The sequence below is a fragment of the Balaenoptera physalus genome (assembly GCF_965194825.1).
Source record: "Balaenoptera physalus genome assembly, chromosome: 18".
Classification (NCBI taxonomy): Eukaryota; Metazoa; Chordata; class Mammalia; order Artiodactyla; family Balaenopteridae; genus Balaenoptera; species Balaenoptera physalus.
In genome coordinates, this window is record NC_138899.1 from 333,786 (window position 1) to 346,004 (window position 12,219).

The 12,219-nt window shown below is 45.6% G+C and overlaps 1 long non-coding RNA gene across 1 annotated transcript; it reads right to left on the bottom strand.

The window, feature by feature from the left end:
- Positions 1-833: 833 nt before the first annotated feature.
- On the bottom strand, positions 834-2,486 carry LOC309647961. The gene is made up of 2 exons (XR_014256418.1): positions 1,396-2,486; positions 834-1,290 (listed from the first exon to the last, which is right to left on the bottom strand). It is a non-coding gene; the product is annotated as an uncharacterized lncRNA (long non-coding RNA).
- Between the last annotated feature and the right edge of the window lie 9,733 nt (positions 2,487-12,219).

Genomic DNA, 12,219 nt, shown 5'->3' on the forward strand with positions numbered 1-12,219 from the left:
TATTCTTACATTTTTCAGTGTTAATACAGATTGTGGTGCCACCTTTCCATGTATTAGATCTGCCCCATCAGGAGAAGTCCTATTATTGTAAGAATTTACTTGGGATAGGAAATTACCTGTCACATCCAGCTTTCCTTCCCAGGATTTTAAGTGGAGCTTGCCTGTATTTTTTTTCTTTTTTTTTTTTTTTAATTGCCTGTATTTTTTTGATGGAGGATTTCCCTACCAGCATAAGTAGGATGACACTGAAGTGGTAATGCTGCAGAATGGTTTTTGTATGTGTGTCAGGTGCCTTTTTGGTGGTGGTGGGGGGGTGGGTTTCTCTATCTTGACTGCCTTTATCCATCTATCTGTGCTCTGTATGTGCTGTGCTACACATGCTTTCATAGGGGAAGGTAATTATACGTTTCCTTAGGTCCCAAAGTGTGGAGGGACTATATGAAGAGTTTTAGGTGGTACATAGATGGATACTTTTTATTTTAAAGTTTTTAATTTATCTCAGTGTACTGTAGAAAAAATTACAGCCAGTACCACAAATCTGTAAGAAAGTAATAAAAATTCAGATGTATAGATATGGCAAAACTTTAAAATTAGCATGCAAAAGGCTGAAACTTGGGAAACTCTGATGTATGAAATAATGCTTGGGCCTCATGTTATAAATGCCGTTATGTTGTATATGTCTTTTCATTGCTTGCAAATACCTTTCATAGTGCTTTCTATATATGCACCACTTCTGTTTTATGTAGAAAATAGTCTTAATTTCCCTCTGCTACGGTATCTTTTCTCCTTCTTTTTATTAGTTGGTTTCAATGTTATTGCAATACAATCGCCTGAAGTTCTACAGAATTTATTAAATGCATCTTTACTGCCTAGAACCAATTATAATCACCTTCTAATTATTACAATTTTGAAATAGAATAAAACCCCACCTCAGCAGCACAGGTGGGTTCCAGAGAATCCAGACGGGCAGACTGTGGATTACGTTTCTGCTCCGCTGAGTCATCAGGACAAGCCCGGACAAGCCTCTGGCCACACCCGACCAGATGCCCCCTCCTGGTGAAGGTTCACCTGGCTTCGTATCGAAGGGGACACCTCTTGTGGTTACTGGGACTTCAGGTCAGAAATTCCTGATAACGTTTTGTTACCTGATCCAGACAGACTGGACCAGGTGAAACTGGGCACCTGGGTCGTGGAGCGCTCTGGGCGGAAGCGGAGAAGGTTAGGGTCCAGGACCGTCTGCAGGGGAGAATCGGGAGCGATGCCGTAGGCGTGCTGCCTTTGAACCTCCTCCTGGGGACGCAGCAGAGAGGTGTATGCTGACACTACTTGTTTAACCTCTCCCCCCAAAGTACTCTCATCTCAGAACTCCAAAGGAGTGATTTCTGAAATACTCACACAGCCCCTCTCATTTCTTCGTGGGTGTCTATGTGATCCTTTCTCCTTTCTTCAAATATAAAACTTGACAAGTAGGTGCCTGGGGTTGGAGATGGGGGTGGAGTCTTTCTTTTAAAATTGCTTTTGGGCAAGGCTGGCTGTAATATCAGTGCCGCAATTCACTTTCAGTCAGGAAAGTTTCTGGAATGAACTTCTGAATTCATTTGCATGTTGCTGGTAAGGACTTGAAAGTCGTGTCTGGGTTGCCACGTGGCCCTGCCTGCTTATTAACGATCTGATCTTGTGCAAGACACACAGTCTCTGGGAGCCTCGGTTTCCTTATTTGTACACTTGATTCAAGAAGCTGCCCTGAGGGGCTGCTGTGGGTTTAAACAAGACAGCACGTGTATCACGACCCCTAGACGGCGATTACTATCATGATTTTTCTTATTACGACGCCCACCGCTGCGATTACCCTCATATGTACAAGTGAAAACTTAATCTGATTCTACCAGATCCTTGGGTATCACCATCTTTCTGTGCTTCTGTGGTGCTTTTGGAGTATTATCAATACTGCATCTTTGCTTGATCTCTTAAAATATCCATTATGATTATGAGCATAGTATTTGAATACCAGTGACCTGTCACACGTTTACAAACATTGACTTTTCTCTCTCTTTAAAATAGCGTCAGTTCGGCTGGGCTTGAGCTACAGTGTGCGTTCGGAGGCCTCCCGCCCATCATGCGACCTCTCCCGTTGGTTCTCTCCCTCGTCCCTCCGCGCCCCCTGCCGCCAGAACACTTCTTGGTAATTGAATGAGGGATGGTCTTTTTCTCCAAATTCCTCATCATTTTGGGAGAGTTCCGTGCTAGACTTTTGTTGCCCTTTATTTGGGGTATACCCTGGCTTTGAGCATTTAGCCCAGGAAAAGCTGTCTTTTTCTTGAGCTAAATGCTCAAAAATTGGCCCAGAAAAATGGGCCATTCTTCTGGAAGTCTGTTTCTTTCTTAAATGCTACAAAAGTGGCCTGCTCCATCCAATAAGGCCTTGATAATCAGAGTCAACAACAGGTCCTCTGTCTTTGACAAGATGCACATTTGGAAGAAAGTGAGTGCAAGGCCACGACCACGCTCCTGCCAGAGAGGCAGACACTCGGGGGGGAGGGGGGGTCGCTGAGGGTTCCCGAGGCCTTGGCTGTGGCCTGCAGCTTGCCGGGCCAACCTCACGGGAAAGTATGCGCCGAAACAATGGGGGTGTTTGGGAATGATTCACATGGTTTCCAGGAACGACATGAATAGACATTAATTCCCCCGTGAAGGTTGCGCTGGGATGGAGCAACCTGCCAGGGCTGTGTGCCTTCTCCGTCTGTTTCCTCGTCTGCATGGGGGTCGGGGCTCTGGAGACCTGGGTGGGGCCGCCCTGCTCACAGGCCCCGCCAGGTGCCCTGGACTCCAGGTCCCCGGGCCCTGCGTTTGTTCCAGGAATTTCCCGTGCAGCGGAAAAGGCACCAGAACAACAGAAATCACGTATACATGAGCAGAAAACACACACACAATGTGAAGCCAGTATCTTTTGACTGGTTTGCTGTTGTAAAATGCTCATCCCAGGGAAGTTGGAAAGTAAAAGAAAACAAAAGAAAAAAGAAAAAAATCACTTAGAGTCCCATCACCCAGAGAAAACTGCAGTGAACCTTTTTGCCACATTTTCTTTGAAGAACTTTTATACTGTAGTTCAAGAAAAAATTAGTTGTTCCCATCCATCATATGTATGATCTTATTATTACACAGAACACTTTGCCATCACTCATGGATGTATGAACAAATGTCGTTAACTCTTGATAAGCATCAGTGTTCAGTGCTTTACCATCATCCATTAAAAGAACCCACCGTGGGACTTCCCTGGTGGTGCAGTGGTTGAGAATCCGCCTACCAATGCAGGGAACACGGGTTCGATCCCTGGTCCAGGAAGATCCCACATGCTGCGGAGCAACTAAGCCCGTGCGCCACAACTACTGAGCCCAGGTGCCTAGAGCCCGCGCTCCGCAACAAGAGAAGCCACCACAATGAGAAGCCCGCGCACCGCAACGAAGAGTAGCCCCCGCTCGCCGCAACTAGAGAAAGCCCGTGTGCAGCAATGAAGACCCAATGCAGCCAAAAATAAATAAATAAATAAATTTATTAAAAAAAAAAAAAAGAGAACCCACCGCAGTCCACCTAATAACCTCCCTTTCGGACAACTGAGTTGTTTATTTTTTCACTATTACAAATAACGCTATCCTATAATGAACATTTTGGGGCATAAAGATTTTTCCATATTTTGAATTCTTTCCTTTGGACAAACTCCCAGAAGTAAAATATTGAAACAAGGGCAATGAATGTCTTCAAGACTTTGGGTGTCTTACCTGGCTGACCTTACACCAAGCTGGTGCTTTTAATTAAATAAAATATACTCAAATACTGAAACACTGGCATTTTGCTGGAGATTTCTGGGAGTTTGCTTTTCTACCCTGAAGAGCTGTGCCAAAAATGTTAAACAGTCACTTAGTGTTGAAGAAGAGTCCACCATGAGAGTTACAATTTTTCCCTATATTTATGGGGCACCCGTTATTTGCAGCCAGCTTACTGGGACCTGGAACATTCGGAGCACAGAAGGCTCCGCATCCTCAGCGAGCGTGAAGTCCCCTCCAGGAAGTCCTGGCCGGTGGTGAGGGAGGAGGGCATCCATCCCGAGGAGGCACCTGCTGGGTGGGGAGGTGGGGGGACCTGTAAGGCCAAGGTCCCAGGGCAGGAAAAGCGCACGCTGCCTAGAAAACAAAGCACTCGCAGGACACGTGGCAACGTTCTCCTCTCTTTCTTGGAAGCTTGCCTCCAATTTTCGGTTTTTCATTGCTTCCAGGACAGCTTGATACATTTCGTTTCCTGAAACGACCCTGCAGGCTCCGCAAGAGGAGAAAAGGGAGGCGCTGCAGACGAGATGCGGGTGCGAGGTGGTGGCGGCGACCTGGCACACGTGCTCCCAGCAGCGTCACCGTCACCGGAGGTGCCGAGACCCTCAGGGCCCACTCGGCTGCAGGAGGGGTGCAGCTTCGCCGGTGGTCCCTCATCTCAGAGCAACGGCTTTCATCTCCCTCCAGCCTGTGGGCGGTTAGGGTAAAGTTTATTTTTGCCATGTTGGAGCCCAGGGTCCAATTAGCGATGATGTACTCTTATTCCAGCCCTTTCAAGTTTGAAATAAGAACCTCAGGCCCCCATGAGCCAAAAACCTTTGGTCTGTTGACAGTTCAGAGCATCTAAATTCCTGCTTTCTTGTAGGGAAGACGACATCTCAGCAACAAGAGTCTATTTCTACAATGCGTAAGAGAATTCTGAACACCCTGCTGTTTATGTCTGGAGCTGTCCCAGCACTGATACCACCACCAGCGCCCCCGCCTTTCTGTTAAGGTGAATCTCGTGACTCAGCGCTGGTCACCACCAGCCGCAGGCGGACCTCATGAACAAGCTTCAGGCTCCTGCGTGTCCTGCATTCGTTGGGAACCACCCGGTGGCCCTTTCTGCAAGCACTGCTGGGGTTTCCCACCCCCAACGCCAGCCCCTTCCCAGGGAATCAGGGATTCAGCCACACATGGCCAAAGAGCAGAAGCACAGCATCTCCTTCCAGATGCTCTGCAATGAGAGAACAGTGACTCAGCACCCCGACGGGGCCACCCTCCCTCCTGAGACAGAACGAGGACGGCCCCACAGACAGGGGTGCACGCGCGGCATGCGTCCACGTCCAGCAGGTTCAAGAGCAGACCCCATACGGGCGAAGGAAGCATCAGAACCCTGGCTCCCCCGTGGGCAGTCGGGAGTCACTGAAAAGGGGGTGAAGGTTACATAGGACGCTCAGTTTATCAACACCTTATAATCCATTACAGGTAAGTTTTACCTCCCAAATCCCCACGCCCGTCAGGACGGACGGTCCAGGAGTGGGACTGTCACGGGGTTTAACCAAACACCAGGAGGACCCGGCTAAGGTCTCTGGACTCTCTTCTCTGGTGTTGGCTTCTCTCATCCAAAACTAGCTCGTGCTTAAAGCTCTGAATTGTCAGAGTTATTCTTTGGGCGATTTCCCTCCACACTGCTTTCCTCCTCCTTCTCTGAGCTTTACTTAGCCCCAGCTTTTAATAATTGAAATGTCTGACAACCTCAAAAAATAACTTTTCCAGGCAAATAAATCTCTAACCCTTCGAGTGTTGTTGTTTGCTGGTTTGAAGCCAATCTCTGGGTGGCGATGACCCCGCAGGGCACACTGGGGTGGGGAGTCTGTGTCCTGCTGGGACCCCGTTTGGCTTTGTCCCAGCAGACAGGCCCCAGCAGCCTGGAACCCCCAGCTCCACTGAACCCACGGGCTCATCTCCCGCACAGCAGAGACCCGCTAGTGTCATCTTCGCGGGTCCTTCGCTGAGGGGACAGCGATGGATTCCGCGTCACAGCCCGGCCGTTCCCGCCTCAACCGTGTTGGGACCCACGAGGGGGCTGGGGGCTGACTGCTCCCCGTGGGCGGGCAGTGGGTCCTGCACCGTGACCACCTGCGCCTCCCAGTGAACTACATGCTTTGCGCACGGGTCAGGAACCACAGTCGGTCAGCTGCCCGGAGACGTGGACGTGACATCGTACTTCCCCGCTGACCGCTCTGTGGATGTGACAGGTGGGGGGAGCAGCAGCCTTCCCTCCGGGCTCAGTTGGGAGGAATCCCTCCTGGTCCATCTGCCAAACGGACTGCTTTCACTCCTTCTCACCTCTCAGCAAAGCATACTTTTCCCACCACAGAAGTGTGGGATAAAGGGAAGGAACTCCATCTCTCCAGCCAACTCCATCTCTCCTCTCTCTGAAGCAGAAATCTTCCTATTTCCTCCAACTTTTCCCATCTGAATCCAATTGGTGCATCCCAAATAGCAACATATGATCCCAAAATTAACAACAGACTCTCGTCAGTGTGGCCTGAAGCTAAATTTGGTGCAGGTTGAGCTGCCTTAGATCATCCAAGGGAGTTGAGTTGTCTTGGTGCCACGAGGACACTCCTATAAGACCAATGCCTCCTACAAGGCAGCTCTAGACCCAAAACCAAAGACTCTGCTGCCGGCAGCTCCTCTAGATCACAGTCACCCGGGAGACACGGTTCCCAAGGACCCTCGGAGCTCTGACATCAGATGGGGGTTTTTAGCTGGAAACGGGGAAAGAGGATGGGCCCTGGACCCTGCAAACCTGATTGGACTCAGGCTTTACAAAGTTCAGCCCTGCAACCTTGAATAACTTACTTAACTTGATCTCAGATACTGCATCTGTGAAATAAGTATAGCAACACTTACAAATAACGGTTAACATTGAAGAGTCAAAATAAAATATTTAAGTGATAAATTACTCAATAAATGATATTAAGACAACCGACTATCCATTTGGGTAAAACAAAATTCCTAGTCTTTATTCTTCATCCCATGTATTAAAATACATTTTAGATGAAGCAAGTATTTAAATTTGAAAGAAAAAAAGAAGAAAGAAAGAAAGAAAGAAAGGGAGGGAGGGAGGGAAGGAAGGAAGGAGGGAGGAAGGAAGGATGGAAGGAAGAAAAGCAATAGATGAAAACAAGATTTTTCTGTAGTTACATATTTTTACAATTTTACAATCTTAAAATGAAAAAGACTGCTCTAAGGAAAATCTGGTCACCTTTCTGGATGCAAAATCCAGAGGACTGAGAAAAAGACTGATAAAATTAGCAGTATAATGCTTTTTAAACTCTATTTGTCAGATGATATCCTTATAGCCCAACAATAATGATTTGCGTTTGGTATTGTATGTAGGAACAGAACATTCTCCCGTGCAAATGGCCTTTTGAAATAAACATAATAAATAAAGAAAAATTGAGGGAAGTTTTCTGTACACTTGACAAAGCGGTAATTTCCATAATATACAAAAGATACAGAAAAGAGCAGGCTCCCCTTCATGGCAATAGCTCCCCATGAACCAGTCTTTCCGAAGACAACAAGTATAAATTCTGCACACAATATAAAAAACTACTATTTGAAGGTACCAGAGTGTGACTGAAAACAGGGAAAGTCTGGGATGCTTGTGATGACGGAGGTTCTGTATTCTGGCTGTGCTGATCTCCGTATCCTAGCTGCAACGTTGCTCCATAGTTTTACCGTTGGAGGGAAACTGGGTAAAGGGTACAGGAATCTCTCTGCTTTACTTTTGACAACTGAGTGTGAATCTTCAGTTATCTCAAAATAAAAAAAAAATTAATTAAAAATCAATTTTTGTCATTTACAGGATTACAGAATAAAAGCTTAATTCATATGATCATCTCAACATATGTATAGAAAGCATTGACAAAATTCAACAAATATTCATGATAACCAAAAAACAGCAAACTAGATGAACCCTAACTAGAAGAACACAGCAAAATAGAGCACAGGGGCTTCCCTGCTGGCGCAGTGGTTGAGAGTCTGCCTGCCAATGCAGGGGACACGGGTTCGAGCCCTGGTCTGGGAAGATCCCACATGCCGCGGAGCAACTAGGCCCGTGAGCCACAACTACTGAGCCTGCGCGTCTGGAGCCTGTGCTCCGCAACAAGAGAGGCCGCGACAGTGAGAGGCCCACGCACCGCGATGAAGAGTGGCCCCCGCTTGCCACAACTGGAGAAAGCCCTCGCACAGAAACGAAGACCCAACACAGCCATAAATAAATAAAATAAATTAAAAAAAAAGACGTTCAACCTCATTAATAATCAGAGAAATGCAAATTAAAACAATGAGATATCACTCACTCCTGTTAGATTGATTAAAAAAAAAAAAGAAAGAAAAAGAAATCCGAAGAGGATTTAAAAAAAAAAAAATAGAGCATAATTTCCTCAGTCTGATTAAGGGCATTTAAAAAAAATCTACAGTTAATATAATGATTAATAGTGAAATAGCAAACAGTTTTCTCTTAATATGGAAAACAAAGTAAGAATGACTGCTCCCACCATTTCCCAGCATGTAGTGGAGGTAGTAGCCAGTGCAACATGACGAGAAAGATAATAAACATCTCACCTCACAATAAAGGCTAATGGTCTGTTTATCTCAGCTCCTTAAGCTGACACACCATATCCAGCTTGTCACTAAAAGTCACAAGGCAGATAAAAGGCAAAAAACACTGTCTGAACAGATAAACAAGCATCAGAACCAACTCAGATATGGCTGAGAGTTTGGAATTATCAGGCCAGGAATTTTAAATAACTACAATTAATAAGTTAAAGGCTCTAATGGGGAAAATGGACAAAATGCAACAATGGAGGGGTAATGTACCAGAGAGATGGAAACTCTAAAAGAATAAAAAGGAAATGCAAGAAATAAAAACCACCATAACAGAAATAAAGAATACCTTGATGGGTTCATTAGTTGATGGATGAGGGAAGACTCAATGAGTTTGAAGATACATCCCAAATATTTGGAGATTAAACAGCACACTTCTAAATAACACATGGGTAAAAGAAGAAGCCTCCAGAGAAATTTAAAAGTATTTTTGAACTAAATGAAAGTGAAAATACAACTTATAAAAATTTGTGGGAGGCAGTGAAAACAGTGCTTAAAGGGAAATTTACAGCAGTGAGTGCACATATGAGAAGAGAGATCTAAAATCAATGATCTAAACTTTCACCTTATGAAACTAGAAAAAGATGAGCAAATTAAATTCAGAGTAAGAAGGAGAAAGTAATAAATTAATGGAATGTAAAACAGGAAACAATAGAGAAAATCAATAAAACCAAAAGCTAATTATTTAAAAAGATTAATAAAATTGATAAATCTCTAGCTAAGCCAACAAAGGAAAAAAAAAAAAGAGAGAAGACACAAATTACTAGCATCAGAAAGGAAAGAGGGTCATTAGCACAGCTCCCACCCATTTGATAACCTGGATGAAATGCACCAATTCTTTGAAAGACACAGTCCACCAAAACGCACACAAGGAGAAATAGATCATCCGAATAGGCCCGTATCTATTAAAGAAATTGAGTCAATAATTAATAATCTTCCAAAAGAGAAAGCACCAGACTCAGATACATTCGTGGTGAGTTCTAAGAATCACTTAAGGAAGAAATCATACCTATTTGCTACAATCTATTACAGAAAATATAAGCAGAGGGAATACTTTCTAACTCGTTCTATAAGGCTAATATTACCCTAACATAAAATCCAGATGAAGACATCACAAAAGAGGAAAAACTAAATATCACAATCTCTCATGAACCTAGATGCAAAAATCCTCAACAAAATATTAGCAAATCAAACCAACAATGTATAAAAAGAATTATATACCATAACCAAGCAGGATTTATCCCAGGTATGCAAGGGTGTTGTTCAACATTTGAAAATCAATTAATGTAATTGTCACATCAACAGGCTAAAGAGGAAAAGTCATATAATCATATCAGTAGAGGCAGAAAGAGCACAATATAAAAATTCAACACCTATTCATAATTAAAACTCTCAGCAAACTAGAAATAGAGGGGAACTTCCTCAACTTGATAAAGAACATCTACAAAAACCCACAGTTAACATCATACTTCATCATGAGAAACTAGAATCTTTCCTCCTAAGACCAGGAAAAAGGCAAGTGTGTCCTCTCTCACCACTCCTATTTAACATTGTATTGGAAGTCCTAGCTAATGCAACAAGACAAGAAAAGGAAATAAAAATTATACAAACTGGTAAGGAAGATATAAAACTATCCTTTTTTGCAGACGACATGATTGTCTATGTAGAAAATCCCAAAGAATCAACAACATCAAATCCTGGAACTGATAAGTTACCTTAGCAAGGCTGCAGGGTACAAGGTATGTTAATAAAATGTCCATTGCTTTCCTATATACCATTAATGAACAATTGAAATTTGAAATTTAAAACACACTGCTTGGGACTTCCCTGGTGGCACAGTGGTTAAGAATCTGCCTGCCAGTGCAGGGGACACAGGTTCGGTCCCTGTTCCAGGAAGATCCCACATGCCACAGAGCAACTAAGCCTGCGCGCCACAACTACCGAGCCTGCGCTCTAGAGCCCGCGAGCCACAACTACTGAGCCCACGTGCCACAACTACTGAATGAAGCCCACGTGCCTAGAGCCCGTGCTCCGCAACAAGAGAAGCCACTGCAATGAGAAGCCCGTGCACCGCAATGAAGAGCAGCCTCCACTCGCTGCAGCTAGAGAAAGCCCGCGTGCAGCAAAAAAGACCCAATGCAGCCAAAAATAAAATTAATTAATTATTTATTTTTAAAAAACCAAACTACTTACATTAGCACCAATAAAAGGGAGACATATGCAGGTACAATCTAACAAAATATAAAGACGTAAACAAAATATATAGATGTATAACATCTATATGAGGAAAACTACAAAGCTCTGTTGAAAGAAATTGAATTTTCTTTCAAAAACTGATTGAAAAAGAAATCAATTTTTCAAAAAGTGAAGAACTCTTTAGGTGCTGTTATGAAGAGATGTCGTTCTGAACAATGTGTTCAGTAAGCTGCATTTAATGTAAGAGAGGTGGAAACTAATATGTATTCACATCTGTCTGCATAAAAGAATTTGGAAAGATCCTTGATGATAATAAAAGTGGTTGGAAGGTAACAGAGCAGACGGGACCAAAAGTGGAGGTTTTATGTTGTCTTAGTTTTTGAACCCTGAACCATGTGAGTATATTACCAATTCAGAGGTAAAAATAGTTGTATCAATAATAATAATAAATAATAAACATTGGCTGTAGAAAAGACAGATAATGAGGGGGGCAGAAGGCGAACATGGCCTCCCTGGAGCCAGAAGAACGCGGGTGGACGCTCTTCCTCCATCTTCTTTTCCCCCACAATGTAAAAGGATTCGCTGAGCAGAGCTCCCCGTGTGCCAACCTGGCCCTTTGGTTAGTGGCCGGCAGCAAGCCTGTCCTGCCGACACTCCCCTTGTCCTCCGCTGAAGCCCTCAGGCCCAGGAGACCGTCATCCACCGCTGCCTTTACTTCAGCCACATGAGAGGAGCGTCCTCGGGCCACAGGTGGGGGTCTGCCGCTCCCCAGTGTGAGTGGCTCAGACTCAGGACCTTGGGGGCCTCGTTTGGGGTAAGTCACTTTGGAGATGCCTGTGGCCTGTCTTAGTCTGTCTGGGCTGCTGTAGTCGAACACCACAGACCGGGTGGCTTACAGACAAGACATTTGTTTCTCACCATCCTGGGGGCTGGAAGCCTGAGGTCAGGGAGCCAGCAGGGTTGGGCTCTGGTGGGGACCCCCTCCTGGTGTCCGTACAAGGCAGAGAGCAGGAGGGGAAGCACGCTCTCTCTGAGGGCACTGATCCCACCCTGGGGGGCCCCACCCTCATGCCCTCAGATAATCCTAGTCCCCTCCCAAAGGCCCCCTCCTGACCCTTCACACGGGGAGGGGAAGGGCTTCAACATATGACTGGGGGGGGTCACAAACATCCAGGCCACGACCCCCAGCAAGTCCAGAAGCTCAAGAATGGGTTTTGCTTGCACCCTAGTGCTCAGCAGCGGCAGGAGCGTGGTGACCCCCACCTCTACACCCCCGGACCAGAGGGCTCCCTCAATGCCTCCCCGGGGCTTAAAGGACCCTCCCCGAACACGATGAACACCGGACGCCCAGCAGAATAAGCACACCCGGACCTCCCTGATCCTCCCCCAAACCTGTCTCACCTCGCTCAGGCCGGAGTCCCTCCTGCTTCTCGCGGACTCCACCCCACCGACCGCAAGGGTTTCACTCCCCAGGTGGCCTTGAAGCTGTGTGACCCCGCCCGTGGCCAGCGCCGCCCCCAAGTCCATCCCCCACCCATGC